Source organism: Anastrepha obliqua, chromosome 5 (genome assembly GCF_027943255.1).
Source record: "Anastrepha obliqua isolate idAnaObli1 chromosome 5, idAnaObli1_1.0, whole genome shotgun sequence".
Classification (NCBI taxonomy): domain Eukaryota; kingdom Metazoa; phylum Arthropoda; class Insecta; order Diptera; family Tephritidae; genus Anastrepha; species Anastrepha obliqua.
Genome location: NC_072896.1, coordinates 90918485 through 90938741, shown reverse-complemented (window position 1 = coordinate 90938741; position 20257 = coordinate 90918485). Strand labels below are relative to the sequence as shown.

The 20257-nt window shown below is 41.4% G+C and overlaps 1 protein-coding gene across 1 annotated transcript in view; it reads right to left on the bottom strand.

Annotated features, from left to right (window-relative positions):
* The window catches only part of LOC129248661 (uncharacterized), a 67578-nt gene extending 47321 nt beyond the window's left edge, over positions 1 to 20257 (bottom strand). The window contains exons 1-2 of the mRNA XM_054888293.1: positions 19850 to 20257; positions 18949 to 19276 (exon numbers count right to left, since the gene is read on the bottom strand). The gene's annotated coding sequence lies outside the window, so the exon portion shown is untranslated. The remainder of the gene's footprint in view (positions 1 to 18948; positions 19277 to 19849) is intronic.

Here is a 20257-nt window from a genome sequence, read left to right as displayed (position 1 = left end):
GCGCCAATCCGCCAGACACGAACCTTTTGCATAGGAAGTGTGCAGCAGTCTCTTTTTCTGCCGCATCCCCGCAGCTTCTCCAATGGGAGTTGTACGAAAGCCCAAGCTACTCCGCATGAGTTTCGACCACCCAGTGGCCGGTGACCACCGCTATGAGCCATGAAATTGAATTATGAGAGATCGACAGCACCTTAAGAGTCCTGCTTCTGTCGTACTGAGGCCAAAGTCTGTTTGGGATAAAAAATAGAACTCCATCTCGCTTTAACAACGATCAAGGGAACACCGATGTCTGAGATGCGGACGACAGAGACCAGTTCTGTCAATCCCTTCCTGTCAAGCTCATCGGCTATTTCTTTTCCCTCTATGTTCCTATGCCCGGTAACCCAGATAAGTGAAATGTACGTTCGAGGCGTTTGATCTCCTCCTTACAGGAGTTGAGCTAAAGAGAGCTGCAACATGGCGACGACAGGACTTTGATCGCAGCTTCACTATCGGAAGAGATATTTATGTCTCCCTGCCAACGGAGATTCCTAAGCATTTTGCATGCCTGCAAGAGACCGAAGTGGGCCTTATACAACAAATAACTTAAAAAAAGAAAACAAATATTTGAGCAGTACCGCCTGCCTGAGCTCAGCAACGTTGTTTGTGCCGCATGTCAGACACAGCGGAGAATATTTTCGCTTAATGTCTGACTTTGGTCTGCAATGAATTAAAGCTCATTAAGTCTTATAAATCGACTGCCTAATAATCTGATTTTCGCGTACATAAAACCTTCTAATCTTCAATAATAGAAACTGATGATAAATTTAATTTAAATTTAATTAATAATGAAGGCTTTTTTCATGGAACAGAAATGACTCCTTTAACCTCCCTAGATTTTGCTGTAATTTTAATATTTATCTATGTATAAATTATTTATCTAAGAATAAATTGGTGTGTGAATGATACGTAACTCGTATGGCTCTGCTGGGCAGTACAAGAGGGGGAAGGCAAGAAAAATTACTATTTTTTTCGTTAAGATCTGATAGGAATTTTATCTGTCTGGGTCATTAATTTATTTATATAGACGGCTTCAAGATGGTGTTGACAGTTGAAAGAAGGAGTTCAGCTTCCTTGGTAGTTAAAATGCCCTTTCAACTATAAACCTAATTTCGAAAGCCTATTGATCATAAAATCATGAAATGTACTACCCACATTGAAGGCTTTTAGAATACTTGCATAATCATATAAGCCCCTAGGCACCAAAATGCAACATCTTTGCTACTATTGCGTTGAAATATTTCTACTTGATTTCTTTTAGTTTTTTGTGGAAACCGACCCTGCCTAATATTTGGTAGCACACGAAAACACAAAAGTTTTCTTTTATTTACTTCTATCAAAAGACCAAATAATAATAAGCACCACGGATCCTTATTGAAATATTTACAAAAGTCAATAAATCAATAAAGCGTAGCACAAAAGTCTCAAGGTCAGCACATCAAGTGGCCCTTGAACCGCTCATTGCGGCAACATCATAAGCATTCGATTTTGAACTATGTTATGAATGATTATTTGAAAGCAGATATAGCAGAATCATTGTAGATAAAAGCATTACATGGAAAAGAGAGCAGCGCTGAGCGAAATGCAATAAATGTAGACTTCGTTACACCCTACATCTGGCATCTAAAGTTGTTTTTCATAGTTTCTTGTATATTCTTAGTTACAAATTTGCCTTCCAATGGATTTGGTAACTGCTTTATGTCACTTTCGGAAGGCAGATGGTTTTTATGAGAAACTTTGTCATCCCGGAAATACGATGGCGATTCAATAAGTACCCGGGTTTGATGACAGAGAGCGTTCCTGAGAGAAGTTGGTGTCAGCATCGTGTGCTGTCATCTATCAAACGACGGCAAAACAAGTTTCAGACTAATTGACAGGTTAGTTTGGGCAGCTGCCGAATTCGAGTATGACGTGTTTCATGATTTTCGCTAAGCCGAAAACAGAGCAGTATCGTTCGGTAATTCGCTTTTTGTTTTTGGATGGCAAAAAATGCGAGGAGATAAAAGCATAGTTGGATGCTGTCTATAAATACGCTGTGCCATCTATGACCACAGTTAAATATTGGTTCAACGAATTTAAACGTGACGTGGTTACCGAGGAAATCATTCAAAAAGTCCACGACATGATTCTCGCTGATCGAGGAACGAAAGTGCGCGAAATAACAGAGGCCGCCATAGGATGTCGACCGGAACGGCTATTAAAAAAATTGTCGGTTCGATGGTTGCCGCGATTGCTCACAAGCAACAACAAGTTGATGCGGCCGTTAACTTCAAAGCAGTGTTTGGAGCAATTTAAGCGCGGTCGGAAGGAATTTTTGCGTCAAGTTGTCACCGTTAATGAAACCTAGATTCAACATTACAAACCAGAAACCTAAGAAACAACCAGAGCAATGGATTTCTCCCGGTGAATCTGCTCCAAAGAAGGCGAAGACAGTCCCATCGGTCGGAAAGGTCATGGCGACGATTGTTTGGGATGCGAACGGCGTCATCCTAATGGATTTTTTAGAAAAAGAAATAACGATCACTGGACAATACTACAGAGTACAGACAATAAGGACCGCTTTCACAAAAAATTGAAGGAGACACCACCGCATTTGGCGAAAAAGAAGATGATGATGTTTCACAACTATAACACACCAGCACATTCATCCGGAGTTGTCGCCGCCATTGCGGTATGAATTGCTGCCGCACCCCCCGAATTCACACGCCCGGCTCTCTACAACTTATTCTTGTTCCCTAACATGAAGAAATGGCTCGCGGGAAAAAATGTAGTTCAAACGAGGATGTCATTGCCGAGACAGAGGCGTATTTTGGAGAGTTTAATAAATTGTATTTTTTGGAGGGGTTAAAAAAAGGCCGGAGCGTTGGGAGAAGTGTATTTTTGTAACAGGGAACTATGTTGGAAAATAAAAAAAATTGGTTTGAAAAAATGGTGTCTTCATTTTTAACACGGCTCCTTATTGAACCCCCCTCGAACACTCAGAAATACAAACAGAGTCGCTTTACATAGAAATCGATCAGATGCGTTAACTCATACCGTCATACCGCATACGGTCGAAGATAAAGTATAATATCTTAAAAATATTGTGCGAAAATTTGAAGTGAATAAGACTTTTCGAGAATCGATAGCAAAACTTCAAATGCGTTTTTCTCAAAACTATGTTTTTTGAACTGGTGATCACTGTAACTTAAAAACCGTTAAGTAGTCTTCAATAAAATGTATACTGCTTTAGAAAAACATAAAAACCTCGTGCCTGATCGAAGGATTATTTTTTTTTTCAAAAATTTCGATATTTTTGAAATAATGTAATGCCTCGTTTTTTCTCGAAAATCTGCAAAATATTACCATATTTCCGCTGGCCGTCATAATTAAAAAAAACGCTTCGATCAGGCACAAGATTATCTATTAATAAAACTAGTTTCTCTTGTCCGATTGATTTCAGATGAATCTCCAATGACTTGTGATGATCACCGCAAGGGACTGGAGAAACCGGCTCCACACAAACAGCAATAACTTTTACAATTATTCATCTTTTTTTTAATTTTGCTAAAGTTAAGTCGAAACATGATGTATTAATGCTATGTTTTTATTTTTGTAAAATAAAGCAATTGACTAGCAAAACAAAAATTATTGAAAATCATAATTTTTCCGGGCCTCTGACTACCCCCAACCCTTAAATAAAGATTACAGCAACGCAAACAAATTATTCTTCAAAATAACTCTTAAAATGATATTTGTTGATATACAAGGTGGCGCAAAATTAATCACCCTTTCGGAAGATATATAATTTTTACAAATGGCGCCGTACGTCAATCATAATTGCCAGCTGCAGTATACAAGTCGGTGCAAAGTCACAGAAATGGCGCTACTGGCGAACGCTGAGGCTATATTTAGTTAATAGTATTTCTTGGAAGAACACACATCAAGTTGCAGCCAGATCGGCGTATTTCTTCATGTTTAGCATGCGTTCAAATCGAGGAATTCGTGTGATTTTTAAAATATTTCTTTTCCATCACGATTACGCATCACCTTACGCCTCAGCAGTTTCGCTTGCAGAATTAATGGAAATGGGGTTCCAGCCCGCTTAACATCCCCCTGTTCTCCAGACTTGGCTCCCTCGGATCCTTCGGACTACTATTTCTTCCCCAATTTCAAGAAATGGTTGGCGGGAAAACAGGGATTTTTTTCCTTTTTATTCAAACGAGGAGATGAGTGCTGAAACCAAGGGCTATTTTTCAGGCTCGCACTCGGAAGGGATCAACGAACTAGAACAGCTTTGGACGAAGTGTGCAAGTCTAAAAGCAGACAACGCCCAGCTCATGGCCAGCTCAACTATGGAAGCAAAATTAATGGAAATAGGGCTCCAACTCGTTTCACATCCCACCTATTCTCCAGACTTGGCTTCCTCGCATCCCTCGGTCTACTATTTGTTTCCCAATTTGAAGAAATGGCTAGCAGGAAAAGGATATTTTTCTTTTTATTCACACGAGGAGGTGATTGCAGAAACGAATGGCTATTTTCCAGACTTCGACAAATCCTATCAGTCAGAAGGGATCAACAAATGACCCTCGTACAAACAAAGAAGTAACAAACTTCCATATTATTCTTCTTCAGTCTTTCTCCCCCTGATCTTTCCAACGCAGAGGAGGCCTTCCTCTTCCTCTGCTACCACCAGCTGGTACCGCGTCGAGTACTTTCAGAGCCGGAGCGTTTGTATCCATTCGGACGACAAGACCCAGCCAACGAAGCCGCTGGATATTTATTCGCTGCGCTATGTCTATGTCGCCGGCAAGTTCAGTCCAAAGTGGCACTTGTTGGCAAGAGAGATTCCACATTGGATATCAAGGCTGAAATTGTAAGCGGTTTTAATTTCTAGCGGTTTCTAGATAAACGATGTTGTTGGTTCCATCACTCAAAATATTTTTTTTTATTTAGTATTTATTTAGTAATTGGTTAATTTTGGGCCACCTTGTAAAGGGTGTTCCAATAAAAGGTGTTATTTTGAATAGCCCGCTATTTCGGTAGACGTCAGTTTTGAAACTGTCATTTTTTGATATTTGACAAGTAGAAACTACGACGCTTCGTAAAACTCGAAAACTCGAACATTTTTGGGTTATCATGAAGCATCTTGTCGGACCGCAATACAGAAACTGGTGAAAAAATTCGAGCTGTTCGAGGGACAAGTTAGTGATGTGAAGAATAAAACCCGCGCACGTCGCTCAAGAACCGCCGAAAATATTGCTGTTGTAGCCGAAAGTGTTGAAGAAAACCCAGGTTTGTCGATTCCTCGTCGTTCTTTGGAAGTAGGCATTCCACGAACGTCATTACACCGTATTTTGCATAAAAATTTGGGTCTTAAGGCTTATAAAGTCCAGTTGACACAAGAACTCAAGCCGGCCGATCATCAACAACGTCGTGTCTTTGCTGATTGGGTCGTTGAAATGCATGAAAATTATCCGAAGTTCCATCGAAAAATTATATTGAGTGATGAAGACCATTTCCACCTCGATGGCTTCGTCAACAAGCAAAATTGTCGGATCTGGGGCTCAGAAAATCCAAGAGTTATTATTGAAAAGCCTCTCTATCCTCAACGTGTGACTGTTTGGTGCGGTTTATGGTCCGGCGGAGTCATTGGACCTTACTTTTTCGAAAATGAAGCTGGAGCAACAGTTATGGTGAATGGATTGCGCTATCGAGCAATTATTAACGATTTTTTAAGGCGGGAATTGGGTGGTATTGACCTGGACAGCGTTTATTTTCAACAAGACGGCGCTACGTGCCACACAAGCAACGAAGCCATTGATGTTTTACGGGAATAACACCTCTTATTGGAAAATTCTTTATGTATCTCTAAAAATCATATAGCAGTCATTTTGGTCTCCGTTTAATTTTATTAATAAATTTTGTCCTTAAAACTTCCCAGTAAATTTTGGCATAGAAAAATAATAATTGCCGCTATGAAGACTCAAGGAGGCTCTTGATGCCATATGGCAACAAAACAGCAAAAGGGTTAATTACCGCTTGGCGCTGAATTTCATTGAATTCACTGAGGTCATTAAGGTCACAAACCTCAATTTATTCTGATAGCATTTTTTTTTAATAAATTCACAATTTTTGCCGTATTTTCCAATTAAAATAAACCCTCTGAGCAAATACATTCGATATGATCTACTTGAAGTTTTGCATGCGGTCATGCCATATGTATGTAAATTCAGTTAAACATTGCGGATTTATTTCTTATGTAAATTCTGTAAATTTACATAGCGCACAGACAAATGAAGCCAGCCCATTAGTTTTATATGTATTGATTAAGTAAACATTTCAACGCTTATGTGCATATATTTTAAGATATTTTTGTGTTTTTGCAGGAGTTTCCCGCAATGCTGACCGTGTCAGTATCGGCTTATCGACGCTGTCATAAACGACGAGCGGCAGTTGTTAACGCATTAAATGCGAAACACACCCGCACACGCATACACGCACGCCGCCAGCACACATATGCTGAAAAATAAAACAAAAAGTACGCACAAGCATACTTTTGTGGCACTTTTACTGACTTTTACTGCTGCTCTTAAACTCAGCCGAGGGGCTTTACATATTTAACTAACCAACATAGCAACCGAGCAGACAGACACTCATTCATTCAGCACCTCGTAAAATAGCCTTAAGCGTTGGTGAAGGGTGGGCCAAGAAAATAGCTAGGCAACACAAGATATTATTGAGCTCTATGATAAACTAGGGGGTGAAGGGGAAGGTAGAGACCAAACAAGCATACAGCCACTCAGACAGCCAGTCAGTTACGCAGTCGGGCAGTCAGTTAGTCAGGCAGACAGTTACACAGTGAGCGAGCGTGCACGCCAACTAAGTGGTCCATGCCAGCCCCTCGAGCATATCTAATTTGTGGTCGATGCGAGCTTGTACTTTGGTTTTTGCCTAAAATAACCTAAAAATAAAATAAAAGCCATCACAATGATGAGACATAAAGATATCCCGAAAAGACAAAGCGAGCAAATCGGCAACGAGCTGCTGCGTTGCTTTGCGGTTCTGCTGCTGAAACTGGCAGAAACATAGACAAAAACAAACAAAGTGTTCGCTGAGGGTTTTATAGATTTACAGATTGAGTGCGCCGGTTGTGGGAGAGGTGTTACTAATGCGAGTAAGAGTAGGAAGCAATGGCATTTTTTTGCGTTATTGGCAGCGCGCATATTTAATTGAATCAACGCCGCGTACCCACAACGACATAAGTTGGTACACTGCTTTGACTTTCACTGGGTGAGCGCGCGTGCGAAGCATCAACACAGAACAACACCCAATTGTAAAAAAAGCATACACACAAATACCAATACCAATACGAGATAACCATAGCTAACTATGTTCGAAGAAATCTCAATGATAGCAGGTCGGCCACAGTCACCACAGCTGCTTACTGGAGCTTATCTCAGCCGCTAAAACTGTCGCTACCACAGCTGCTCCTTATAAAGTGCCACATGCAGCAATTGAAAGTAATAAAGCCAAATAAATAAATGCGCACACATATTCAGACACACACACACCTACATTTATCTTAAATGCTTGGCGTTTGGCGGAAAGGCAGCTGTTAGCTGTTAGCTGCTGGCTGTCGACTGTCGACTGTCGCTTGAGTTGCGTGCTGCAGGGCGCTACTGTAGTGCGCTGGACCACAGTGCCGAGTGTATGAATTTATGCACTATATGTAGCTTTATGTGTAGCCAAAGTGACAGTGTGGAAAGTGTGTTGCCACAAAGTGAGTGCTTTCAAGTATACGCCATAGTGACCGCACGACCGAGTGACCGAGCGGCACGGATGTGACGATGGCAATCAATTTGAATGCACCAAATTATTGAGAAAGTATCGCCCCAATTGATTAACTTCCACCACCACGCACACACATACAAACACTCACACACACACACACACAAGTACGTACCACCAGTCACAGCAGTAATTCCATCAGCAGCAGCTGGAGTCGTTAACGGTCAGCTAAAGCGCATAAACGAGTACACACAAAAGCAATTGTATAAACAAATAAATAAAGTTCAAACGCACACTGGCATAATAAATAAAGTACGAACATGCATACAGTGGCGGAAGAACTAATAGAGACAAGCAAAATGTAAGTTAGGTTAGGTTTCGATGATTGCGAGTCTCCATGAGGAGGAAGAGGCGGGCACTACAAGCAAACTGTAGGGGAACTAAACATTTTTCGTTAAAAGTCTTTAATGAGCTTTGACTCGCGATGTGTATATTGCATCGTGTCATAATGTATGGGGATTTAAAAACGATATTACGCTTCAAGCGAAGTTCTTTAAGAGTTTTGTGTTTGGTGAATCCAGTTGTGCGTTACAGCTCTCCAAAATGGAGGTGAAAAGGGAAAATTCAATAGATTCTTCAATACCTCTACGACTCAGGTGCAAAGAGGCAGCAAACAATCATATACGTATTTGCTGCGTATGAACCCAAAAAGTAAATTGTAATAGGTCTATCGATAAGTTCGTGCGGTTTTACAACAGATGGCGTAACTTGATTATTATTCCATCGATCCACTTTTCCAAACATTCATTGGAGAGCTACTGTCGTAAGGCACAAACGTCAGTATAAGTTTTTTATTTGAAGCGTAAACAACAATATTTTTACCACACTTGAAAATGTCGAATTTCGTGCCAAATAATGTGTTTTTGCGGGGAATTCTTCTTCATTATTTTAATATGAAGAAAAAAGCAGCCGAAAGTCATCGTATCTTGGTGGAAGTTTATGGTGAGCATGCTCTAGCTGAGCGAACGTGCCAGAAGTGGTTTGCACGCTTTAAAAGTGGTGATTTTGGCTTGGAAGACGAAGAACGCGAGGGTGCGCCGTCAAAGTTCATGGATACCGAATTGGAGGAATTGCTCGATCAAGATCCGGCTCAAACGCAAGAAGAGGTTGCAAAAACTTTGGGAGTTGATCAATCAACCATTTCCAAACGTTTAAAAGCCATGGGAATGATCCGAAAGGTAGGCCATTGGGTGCCGTATGAATTGAAGCCAAGAGACGTTGAACGCCGTTTTATGGCATGCGAACAACTGCTTCAACGGCACAAAAGAAAGGGTTTTTTGCATCGAATTGTGACTGGCGATGAAAAGTGGGTCCATTACGACAATCCAAAACGTCGGGCAACGTATGGATACCCTGGCCATGCTTCAACATCGACGTCGGCGCAGAATATTCATGGCCTGAAGGTTATGCTGTGTATCTGGTGGGACCAGCTGGGTGTTGTGTATTATGAGCTACTGAAACCGAATGAAACGATTACGGGGGATGTCTACCGACGACAATTGATGCGTTTGAGCCGAGCACTGCGAGAAAAACGGCCGCAATACGCCGATAGACACGACAAAGTTATTTTGCAACATGACAATGCTCGGCCACATGTTGCACAAGTGGTCAAAACATACTTAGAAACGCTCAAATGGGATGTCCTACCCCACTCGCCGTATAGTCCAGACCTTGCGCCATCCGATTACTATCTCTTCCGATCGATGCAACATGGCCTGGCTGACCAGCACTTCCGTAATTACGATGAAGTCAAAAAATGGATCGATTCGTGGATTGCGGCAAAACCGACCGAATTTTTCACAAAGGGAATCCGTGAATTGCCAGAAAGATGGGAAAAAGTAGTAGTAAGCGATGGACAATACTTTGAATATTTAATTTGTAACCATTTTACGTCAATAAAGTTTCAAATTTCGAAAAAAAACCGCACGAACTTAAACATAGTCCATTAGTACTATCATAAAGCCAATTCTCTTGTAATGGAGTCCTTGCCTGGTGGAACTCACTGAATCAGTGCAGCGCTTTGAACCACTTCAACTTCAGCACTCAACGCAATGCTAAATATGATACCTGCGTACTGAGAGGCTTAATCTCAGCTGTGGGCATTCAAGTATCCTCAGAAAGTTTGAGCTCATCTCCCTGGTGTACATGTACACCCTCGCTCGGTCAAGGGAGAGTGGCTGGAGAGCAGCATTTAGACACAGGGCTTCGAAAACACCCTGAACTCGAAAAAGAAATGGGAACCAGCAAAAAAGTATGTAGCAAGGATAGGTAGTAATAAAACTCCGAGACTTAGAATTGGAGCGCAAAGCGAATGTGACCGATATAGAATACGCAACAAATGCGTTGCCCAAAGAAGCAATTTCGAAACGAATCTCTTTTGGGGGTGACTGTATTCACGAACAAACGACAAGCACGAACGCGTAAGGTAAAGCCTCAATACGAACGCAAACTGTTGTCTAATATCGAGCCGATATTGCAACTTTCCGTTGCCCCATTGGTCACTAAACAATGGAAGCTATCGATAGCGTATAACCTCAATACGCAATTAGGAGGGGTACCTGGTGTGTCTAAAAGGCATAAACACGGCTCCACCTGGATGAAATGCTTTAAACAATCCCAGAGTCGAATCAGCCGTAAGGACAGGAATGTTGTAGGGTTAGTGGAAGCATGCCCCACATACCACTGGTGTGATGGCACCCTCGATGATGTTTCTAACACTTTCGATTTTAACCTCTTCTGAACAAAAAACAAAAACAATAATATTCTGCGCCTGGTAAATATGTTCACGGAGGGCTCAATGCTTGGTGGAACCGTTATTGGAGAAGCATTCTGCGAAGAGCTCACCATTAAACCCAAGTTCAGGCTATCGAGCTACTGCAGTGTATTGCAAGCGGAGTTAACTGCAATTAAGGAAGCAGTTGATTGGTTGCTTATTTTTGCAACAACAAGCAGGGAAGTAAACATCCACTGCGACAGCCAAGCGGCAAGCAGGTCCCTGGGCACGATGAACAGAAATTACTCGAAACTAGTCGAGGACTGCTTGGCTTCCCTTTCCACTGCATAGGAATTCTTTGCCATTAGGTTCATTTGCCTAGCTGGTGACAAAAGCATTGCGGAAAACCGCCACACGGATGAGGTAGCTGAACAGAGGACCCCTGAGGTGGTTTCATTGTGAAATGAGAGAATTGGGGTCTCCTTGACTACTTCTGGGAAGACTTCGCGTCAACTCAGCGAGCACTGCGCAAGTAGACAAGCTTCTAATGTCGCGAGATCCTTCTAGCCATTCGTAGATCGCGCTATCGGAAACAGCCTCAGCTCTCGCATTTTATGGGTGCTCTTATTGGATAGAAATAAAAATGTTAACTACTCTCTTCACAAGACATTGACCTACTCCCGCAATCAGACTAGAACTGGGGCCCAACATTTCGCGTTGTGGCTGTAACTCTCCAAGGGCGGATGACCAGGCCTTCCCTTGCGTAGAGCTAGAAAATGATGATTGATAAAACGGTTGAAAATGATTGAAATTGAAATGCGCACCATTCTCAATCAGCTAAGCTAACCTTATAGCCCTAAGTATTCGAGAGCGCAGTGAGAGAAGGGTATTTGGAGCTTGAAAGACTACATAAAGAAGCACTTGACTTCACTTGAAGGTTTCTAATTCACGTCGAAGCTTGATGGATTCAGCCGCAAGAGCTTAGGCGCTTACTAGTTATATTGTCACATTCGTCTTCTTCTTGGTTGGTGCTATAATCGTTCATGTGATTTTGCCCAAGTTTACCAAAGTGCCGTTTCTTTCTTGCTAACCGGCGCCAGTTGGACACACCAAGGGAACCCAAGACTTTCTCCACCTTCCTCTTCCTCTGCTACTATCAGCTGGTACTACTTTGTATACTTTCAGAGCCGGAGTGTTTGCCTCCATTCCGACGAAATTACACGGCCAACGAAGCCGCTGGATCATTATTCGCTGCGCTATGTCTATGTCCTCGTAAAACTCATACAGCTCATTGCTCCATCGCCTACGATACCCGCCGTCGCCAAAGTGCAAAGGTCAAAAAATCTTCCACAGATATTGTCACATGGTGCGTGACTTACTGGCAATAGTTCTGAGTGCAATTTGCACTGTGTGCGTAAATTATCAAACATTTTTTTGCTACAGCATTCGCCTGTCGGCACGCATTGCTAAATCGCATCGAGCTTTACTGTCTTAAAAAAGTTTCACATAATATTATCTACCATACAGATCTGGCATAAAACTTGACCCAATCAAAGCTCGACGAACACACCTTCCAAAGATGTGTACGCCAATCTTATTATCATCAAATGTGATCAGTTTTTCCCAAATTCAATTAAACTTAATTGTGCAAATTTAGTTACTAAAAACTATATTAGTTCGTATAACAAAATAGCAATCATCCCACTCGCTCAGGTTTTATCTCTATGAAAGGGCTTCTCTAACAAGAATATGTATGTATGTATGTATGTATGTATGTGTACATCCAGCTCGTACTTTAGCAATTCATTCATTGCGTACGCAGAAATATTTCAACATCTCACTTAGTCCTGGAGGAAGTAAGTAAACTCGCTTGTGTAAACTCCTCCGTATGTGGGTATGTATGTATGTATATATGTGTGGGAGGGTGTATGTGTGTGAATACTTCGTTACATGCGCTCGTACGTGCTTGCTAACAACTACACCACATATGTAACCAGGCGTGTGTGAGTGTTCATACAGGAAAGGCGGAAGGAAACCCAACCGGCAGACAGCAATGAAGAAATAACGAACAGGATAGCCGTAAAAGAGAGGAAAAATCGCACACAAATGGCGAACGGAAAGCTGCGGCACAATCAGCATTACACTATCCTATTCTATGCACTGCTACTATTTACGCTGTCCACGCTGGTTCCTTTTTTTTTTTTGTTGTGTTTTCGTTGGTATCGCCACCGTTCGTGCAAGTCCAACTCCTTCTACTCCCGTTGATCCTGTAAGTGATGCTGATCCCAACTGTAATATAATTCTATATTAGTTATGCGGATGTGTTGATACAGTGTTCAGTATGGGCTCAGAAGTTGTGGCACACAGCGTCAGAGTTTCCTAATAAAAGCAGAATTGGAAGCAAAATGAATGCTCACTCCCTGTTCTGTGTGCATTCCGTTAACTTTAATAAAGTTTGTTGATATTTTTTGTTTGTCCCAAAACTTCATCTCGATGTTGTAAACTATTCGACAAATTGCTTTAGGGTTTTCTATATATGAAAAACGTACCTTAAAAATATCACGACACCAATAAGTTTGCGTTTTGAGTCTGGTAATGGCAACTACTTTAAATGAAATATACAAATTTGGGTTACAAACAAAAATAGGATCCTATACATTGAGAGTTAATATAAAATTATTATATATTACACCATTTATTGGGCATTTAGACCAGCTTCTCCTCCTCCGAAAAGCAAATAGTTTTTTATGAGCAGCTTTTTTCATGACAGAAATACGCTCGGAGGCTTGCCAATGCCAATAGCGAACGCTGGTGATTCGGAACTTCGGTGATTCATGTCCGAAGTCTCGAACTCGAGCAATACTGAATAGTAGTTGCGCACCAACCCATTCGGCTACGGCGGCCGCCAACATGAAGTTATAGTAAAAATAAGAAAATAGATATTTTTTTGATTTCCTTTGGTCTTAAAAACTACGTCTAGAAGCCCCCGCTCGAGGAAGTTCCAAGTGCGTTTCAATTCCAGTTTTTCTTTACTGAGAATCTTATTATTTATAGTGCTATCAATAAACAACAATTTTTCAAGTACGCTTACCGCCAATGTCGGACGCCCACTGAGCTTAACTATAGACACTTTGTTTTTATCCTCTAACTACTTAGTGAGCTGGGGTTTCTTGTCAAATATTCACATTTTTGTAAAATCATGCCATGAATATGGGATAATTTTTAACAATAATAACTTCTTCATCAAAACATTCCAAGCAAACCATTAGCATACCTTTTAGCACTTCTGTAATGGCCTGCTAGAAGATTGGTCCTTTCTTCGACTAATCCGCACCTTAGCGATTTGCTATGTAATTACGTATTTGATCAAATTGCAAAGACACTTCCTTTCACACTTTGACCAGCCAAATCGCACAAAAGAAATATTTGATATGGGAACTGATCACCTCCGGCGGGATATTACATATCTTTTTCAAATCGTTCTACTTTTGCAAATTCGATATTTGCTGTCATACTTTCTCGAAGGTGCCAAAAGCTAAACCTACTGAGAACTGACTCTCTCTGTAACCTCCTGTGGCGTAACCTTCGATGCTAATGATTATCCCAGGGGATCTCATTTTTTCGCCATGGATCCGTTCGTTTCTGATTCACTTTTAATTACGTGTTACATGGCGGCACAAAAAATCGTTCCTGTTCGTGTATAAAAATAACGTCATGCCACTTCTCGGCATGGACATTCATCCAGTAATGTTACAATCTCACACCTTCAAAGTTTTTCATCCGTCCGAGATGCTCCCTGTCTTCAACAAAAGAAACCAGCTTTCGTAGCGCTAGACCCCTACAACCCACAAAAATTTTGCTCTTCGCGCAAATGTCTCTTATTGGGCGACATTTTCGTATTTTCATACCCTCGATAGAAGTAAAGCATTAAAAATGTTTGTTCTAGCAAGCGATCACCCCTGAGAAAGTCAAAACCAGCCACCGAATATATTTCTGTAAGCAAAACGATTCTCATAGAAACAATTTGTAATCTTTTTAGAGTCCGAATAGGGAATAACATGGACTATATATGTTTCTCCAACTCTTATCTGGAGCATTTGGAGTCAACTACTAGTATTTGATAACGCACACGGTTATGTGGTCGCGATCTGAATTCGTTCCATGATTCGTTCCGAGACTTCATTTTTGCATCTGAAGAGAATTGCCCAATGGTAGGGAGTCCCAATTCCTCGACCAGCTTGCTGAAAAGGATTCCAGCTCTGGACCTCTTTAGTAACGTTATCGTCGATCTTTCTCAGCGTGCGGCTGATCTACTGTCAATTCCTTTGCCGTATTTCTCTAACTACATTCACTTCCAAGGCTTCCTCAACAAATCGGGATTGGTTATTGTTCGCGGCCGAAAGATTCTCAGAAACTGTAGACTCTTGGACTACAGAGTACATAAATTGTAATACCTCTTCATATAAAACCATTCGCCATTCGGAGTCTGCTGAAAACTGTAGATTTCACCATTTGCGGAACAATATTAAGACGCAGACAACAAATAGGAAGAGGAGCTCGTCCAAACACCCAACACATGTTAAGGAAATAAATGCTCATATAAGTCAAATCAAATCTTACTGAGAAAACTTGTTGATGTTGAAATCGTACTAAAACCGACAAAATGCATTTTCGTATGTGTGTTTCTTAGAATTAATTGTGAATTGCAACTTAAAATGTCAGCACACGTTTGCACTCTAAATCTGTTAGGAAACCAACACTCCCATAATCACTGCACTTTTAGGAAATACTAACCACCTTACATCATCTCTGCCTAAGCATAACAGGGGTCATGAGAACTACCCCAACCACCGCTTCAGTTAGCACAACAAGAGGCCACTCATAATCAGATCTCACTGATTTGGGTACCAGGTCATGAGGGACACGAAGGAAACGAGAAGGCAGACTTTTATGCCAACAAAATGAGCAGAAGAGTTATTTATTGGACCAACCCCATTTTTCGGCTTTAACAAAAATAATATAAAACACGAAACCACAAAATGGATCCAAACTAAAATCAGAGCACACTGGAATAGCACAAGCAGCCTTAATCACTCCAAAAACTTGAACTTCAATGCCAACAGAGCAAAGTCTGCTCTAACCCTAGATAAAAAGGGCCTCAGACTACTCTGTGGAGAAATTACAAGTCACTTTGCCTGTAATAAACACTTTAACACAATAGGGTTATCTAGTAAAAGATCATGCAGGTTCTGCTGTGATGAAGAGGAGTCTGTGGAACACTTAATAACCAACCGTGAGGCATTAGGCCGCAGGAGACACAAATCCTGGGCTCGTATCTACTAGAGGAGGAAGACCTACAATTGTTTTCTCCTAAGGAGCTGGTTCGATTCCTCGGTATACTAAATAGTTATAATTAAGTAATTAGGGGCACACAATAGATCATTCTGGTTGCAGTGCATAAAGGCCTTAGCCTAACCTGTACAACCATTACCATACCATTACATCAACTTTTGGCATGAATAGCATCGGTAGCATCGTTGGCATCATTCTCAGTTTCTCTCGGTTGTTGTTTTGAGAGTCTTTCTAAGAAGTTTGCTTCCTCACCTCAAGACGTCTGAAGCTTCTTATTACACCAGAGAAAGGAGTGGTAAACACGTGCAGGGAAGAGAAACAAAGTATTCTAAAAATCTAATATAAGCAAGAAATAAAACTTCCGCATTTTTTTGTCCCTCGCCGACTCTTTCTCAATACTTCTAAGCCATCACTCCTTATTCTAGTGCACCCAAAGTTACATAATTATTGTAAAATTCTATAGGTAAACAAATGCCTTTTCGTGAAGTGATTGTCTTCTAGTAGATATATCCTGTTTAAAGAGTTTTCCAATCACCTCAGAAGCTCCTTCTACCAACACAGAACGAAGTGCGAATAATGCGCGCCTTACTCCCGTCCAGCAGTTATTTGGTGATTATCTTTCACAAACTTGAACTGATTTACGAAAGTTTCAAATAATACTTGCAAATATATACATACATATATTACATACATATGTACATATGTATAAGCAAACACTATTTCTTGTGCACCCTCATCACACTGTGCACACACAAGAAATATGAACGCCAAATCGTGGGTGTACGAGTATAAGAAATTGCAATGAAGCGCCAAATACCAAAAAGACTTCGTCGAAAAGACGCTTATCTTAAATAGCCATACATTCGTGCGGATATTTCAATAAATGGTAGCTACTGTTGCGCCAATGATTGCTTCAATAGCTGTTGTTGTTGCTACAAGTATTTCTATTGCTTTTGCCCCCATCGCTGTCTAAGCAAAGCCATTTTCTCCTATTGGAAGCCCGCATTTGACCATTTTCACTATGCAAATTATCTATCTGTGTATCCACAAGATTAATAATACACCACGACTTTACTTTATAACGGCAACTGGCCGCTCAAGCATACGAACGGCTGACTGGTTTTGCCATCCCTAAACGTCGTTTGTTGCCGCTGCTGCCGCTGTAGGAGTTCATTGGGGGCTTCGACAGTATTTTTGTGTCACTTGCCGAATTTTCTTGATATTTTCCTCACGTTTCTTAGACACTTTTTAGTGATTTTTCAGGACTTTCATTTGCATTTAAACGTTTTTGTATGCCTCATGTAGTCATTCCGTTTTCACTGATTTGCGTTTAACTGTTACAAAGTTGGGTATTTACGATGTCGAGTTTTTTATGGTTTTTATTTTTCTGTTTTTGTCACTCCCTCTACAGCAGCAGTTTTCCGTACACTTTCTTCCCCACCGACACCCCAAAAAGCACTAAAGCTTACGTTGCGTTACATTTTCAAAAAAACCTACAATAAATCCTGTCGACCCGGCGTCGCAATGCTATAAGGTGGTACGAGTATAGTTGAAGCGAAGCAGCCGGGGGTGACGGTGACTGTGGAAAAGTATGTGCAAAGTTGTGTGACGATAGAGTGTGTATCTGCTCCGCGGCACGAGTCGGCGGCAGTAGCGGTGACTTGTATGAGTATCTACGCAACAATGCGCTACGAAGAGGCGGCGAGTTACAAGCGGCTCCACTCGGCTCGGCACGACGCACGTCAGAGTGGCGGTGGCGGCATTGCGTTACACTACGTAGGCTATGGAGTAGCTGCTGACTGCTGTGTGGAGCTATGCCGTTGCACAAACGTGAATATAATGATGGTATAATTTTGCAGTGACTGAGCTGACGACGACAAAGCGACATACACATTTGCACTTAAATTCCGATACATTTTTGTGAAGCTGCGGCTGTGGATGCTGACTTTGCTGTGGCACAAACTTTTTGTGTTGCATGCTCGGAATATGTGGCAAAAATGTTTTCATTATTAAACAACAAATATACATACACTTACATACATATGCTATTGCTGCTGCTGCTGCTGCTGCTGCGACTGCTAATTTTTTCTTTTTATTTCGTTTTTTCTTTTTATTTCGTTCTTTCCTTTTTATTTCATTTTTTTTGTTCACTTATTTGATTTAATATTGTCCCTACTCCTCATCTACAACATATGCTACTCCAACGACGTTGAGTAGGATGCTTCGCATCCGCTTCTAGTTTTGCTGCCGCTTCCAATATTACTCGTAAATCACTTTTTATGCTGATTAGTTCGGGAAATAGGCAACAGCTTGGCGTTCGAACAGTTTGCCTAGACCAACGATTAAATGCTTGGTTTGCGCTGTCTATGCCGACAGGGAACAGAAATTAAATGCGGTTGGCTGGCTATGCACGAGCGCTGCGCGGAAGGACCACATAGCTGGCGACTCACTGCTAGTGCGCTGCTTCAACGCATCCGCAAAATGCCAAATTACCGAAATGCCAGCAAATTCATTCATCCTGACATAAACAGTCACGGCAAACATGCATTTCAACATATGATGGTGTTTGTGCGTCACACACAAGCTCGAGAAACTCTACATACCAGCGTAAAGCACGTAACGCGCTCTCAACAACATCAAGCATACACAGTTACATGCTCTCGTACTATGCGCCTTCCATACGTGATGATTACATGTAATTAATTTACTGCGGCATCAGCGTAATTGAAATTATAATTACAGACTCACACAGACTGACACACATACATACATATTTATGGTGCATATGTATTTCTAATATTATAGAAGAGACAGAGATGCACCTAACGTAGTTAGATAGCGTTGGAACGACAGCGGAGCAAGGTTCATTGAAAGTGACTGTGTAACATGTAAATTTAGGAAGCGCGCTATGAGAACATCTACCAAGCAGAACAGGTGTATTGAATTACGTAGCTAGTTAGGCATCCACCCACGTGAGGTATAGGGGTGAGAAGGTCAGCTAAATTGATACTCACCACATTGCGGCATATTCAATCACAGCTAACAGGCAGTCCAAGAGGATGGCGGCGAGGCGAACAGCTTGCCGCACGCAGCCAACAGAGGCACGAAAACGTACCGCGAGCGCGCGCAGAGACACACGCACACACAAACCCGCTACCGAGCCACCCGTGCGTTAACGTGCAAAGTATGATATTTATGCGTTTGCCCGGTAGTGCATAAAGTTCCGACTTGATTCTAGTTCACTTGGTTTTTGAGTGAATTGTTTATTGTCAAAAATAGCACTCGCAGTGCGCTTTAGTGGCATAAAGGATGCGCCGCGTGTGCACGATGCCGCTAAGAACACTGAAAATGAATTTAGTCTTCAACAACATACAAGCCAACAGGAGCTGGTGCACCAACACTAACACACCACAAGCAATCACTTAAGCAAGTTAGACACTTTTTTCGTGAGTGCGAGTGCAAATGGCACTTAAATTGATACAATTCTGCAGCGGTCATTGGAGCACTGAGGACTGAGCACTATGTCAACCGAGCCGCGAATGCAATAAGCTCACGTGCACACACACACACATATACATTCATATGCATGTACAAACATGCAGCGTGTGTATGTCCGAATGTGCATATGTATGCGTATATGTAACTGAGTAAAGTGAGCTCGGTAAATCGGTCGCCGTTGTTTAGTCGGTCAGCGTACGCAAGGGACACAACATACATACGAATATGTGGACATACCAAAAAAATGTGCATACGTATGTATGTATGTGTCAACGAGGATGGACACACGTTGGTGACGTTGCTAATAGCCGGGTCGCTGACTTGTATTCATTAGGCTGGCGACAAAGTTGCTGTGTACTGCAGGTGGACAAAAAATATTCTACGGTGACATAGAATACGCGCGCACAGGGAACTCACTTGATTCTGGCTTTGATTACTTTATTTATACATTTTTTTATGTCACCGGGTAACACAATAATGCACTGCAGCTTAAAAGCTTGCGAATACAAAAGACCACTTGTAATGCGGTAAACGGTTACAGCGCTAGGCGAGTAGCTACCTAGCTGTGGTGCAGCACTACAAACTGGGTACCTGTTTTTATTTCATTTTAGTTATTTTTTTTTTAATTTTATTTCATTTTGTTTGGTTTTCTTGTTACAAAATAGTTGTAAGATTACAATGGAGATCTTGCACGGCTTTTAAGTTGGTCCGTACACAATCGCACACATGAGTACGCACATTTACCGCACCAAAAAAAAAAAAAAAAAATTCAATCTAAAACACTCCAACACTGAACACAGTTTTTATCAAAAAACCGACCGACGG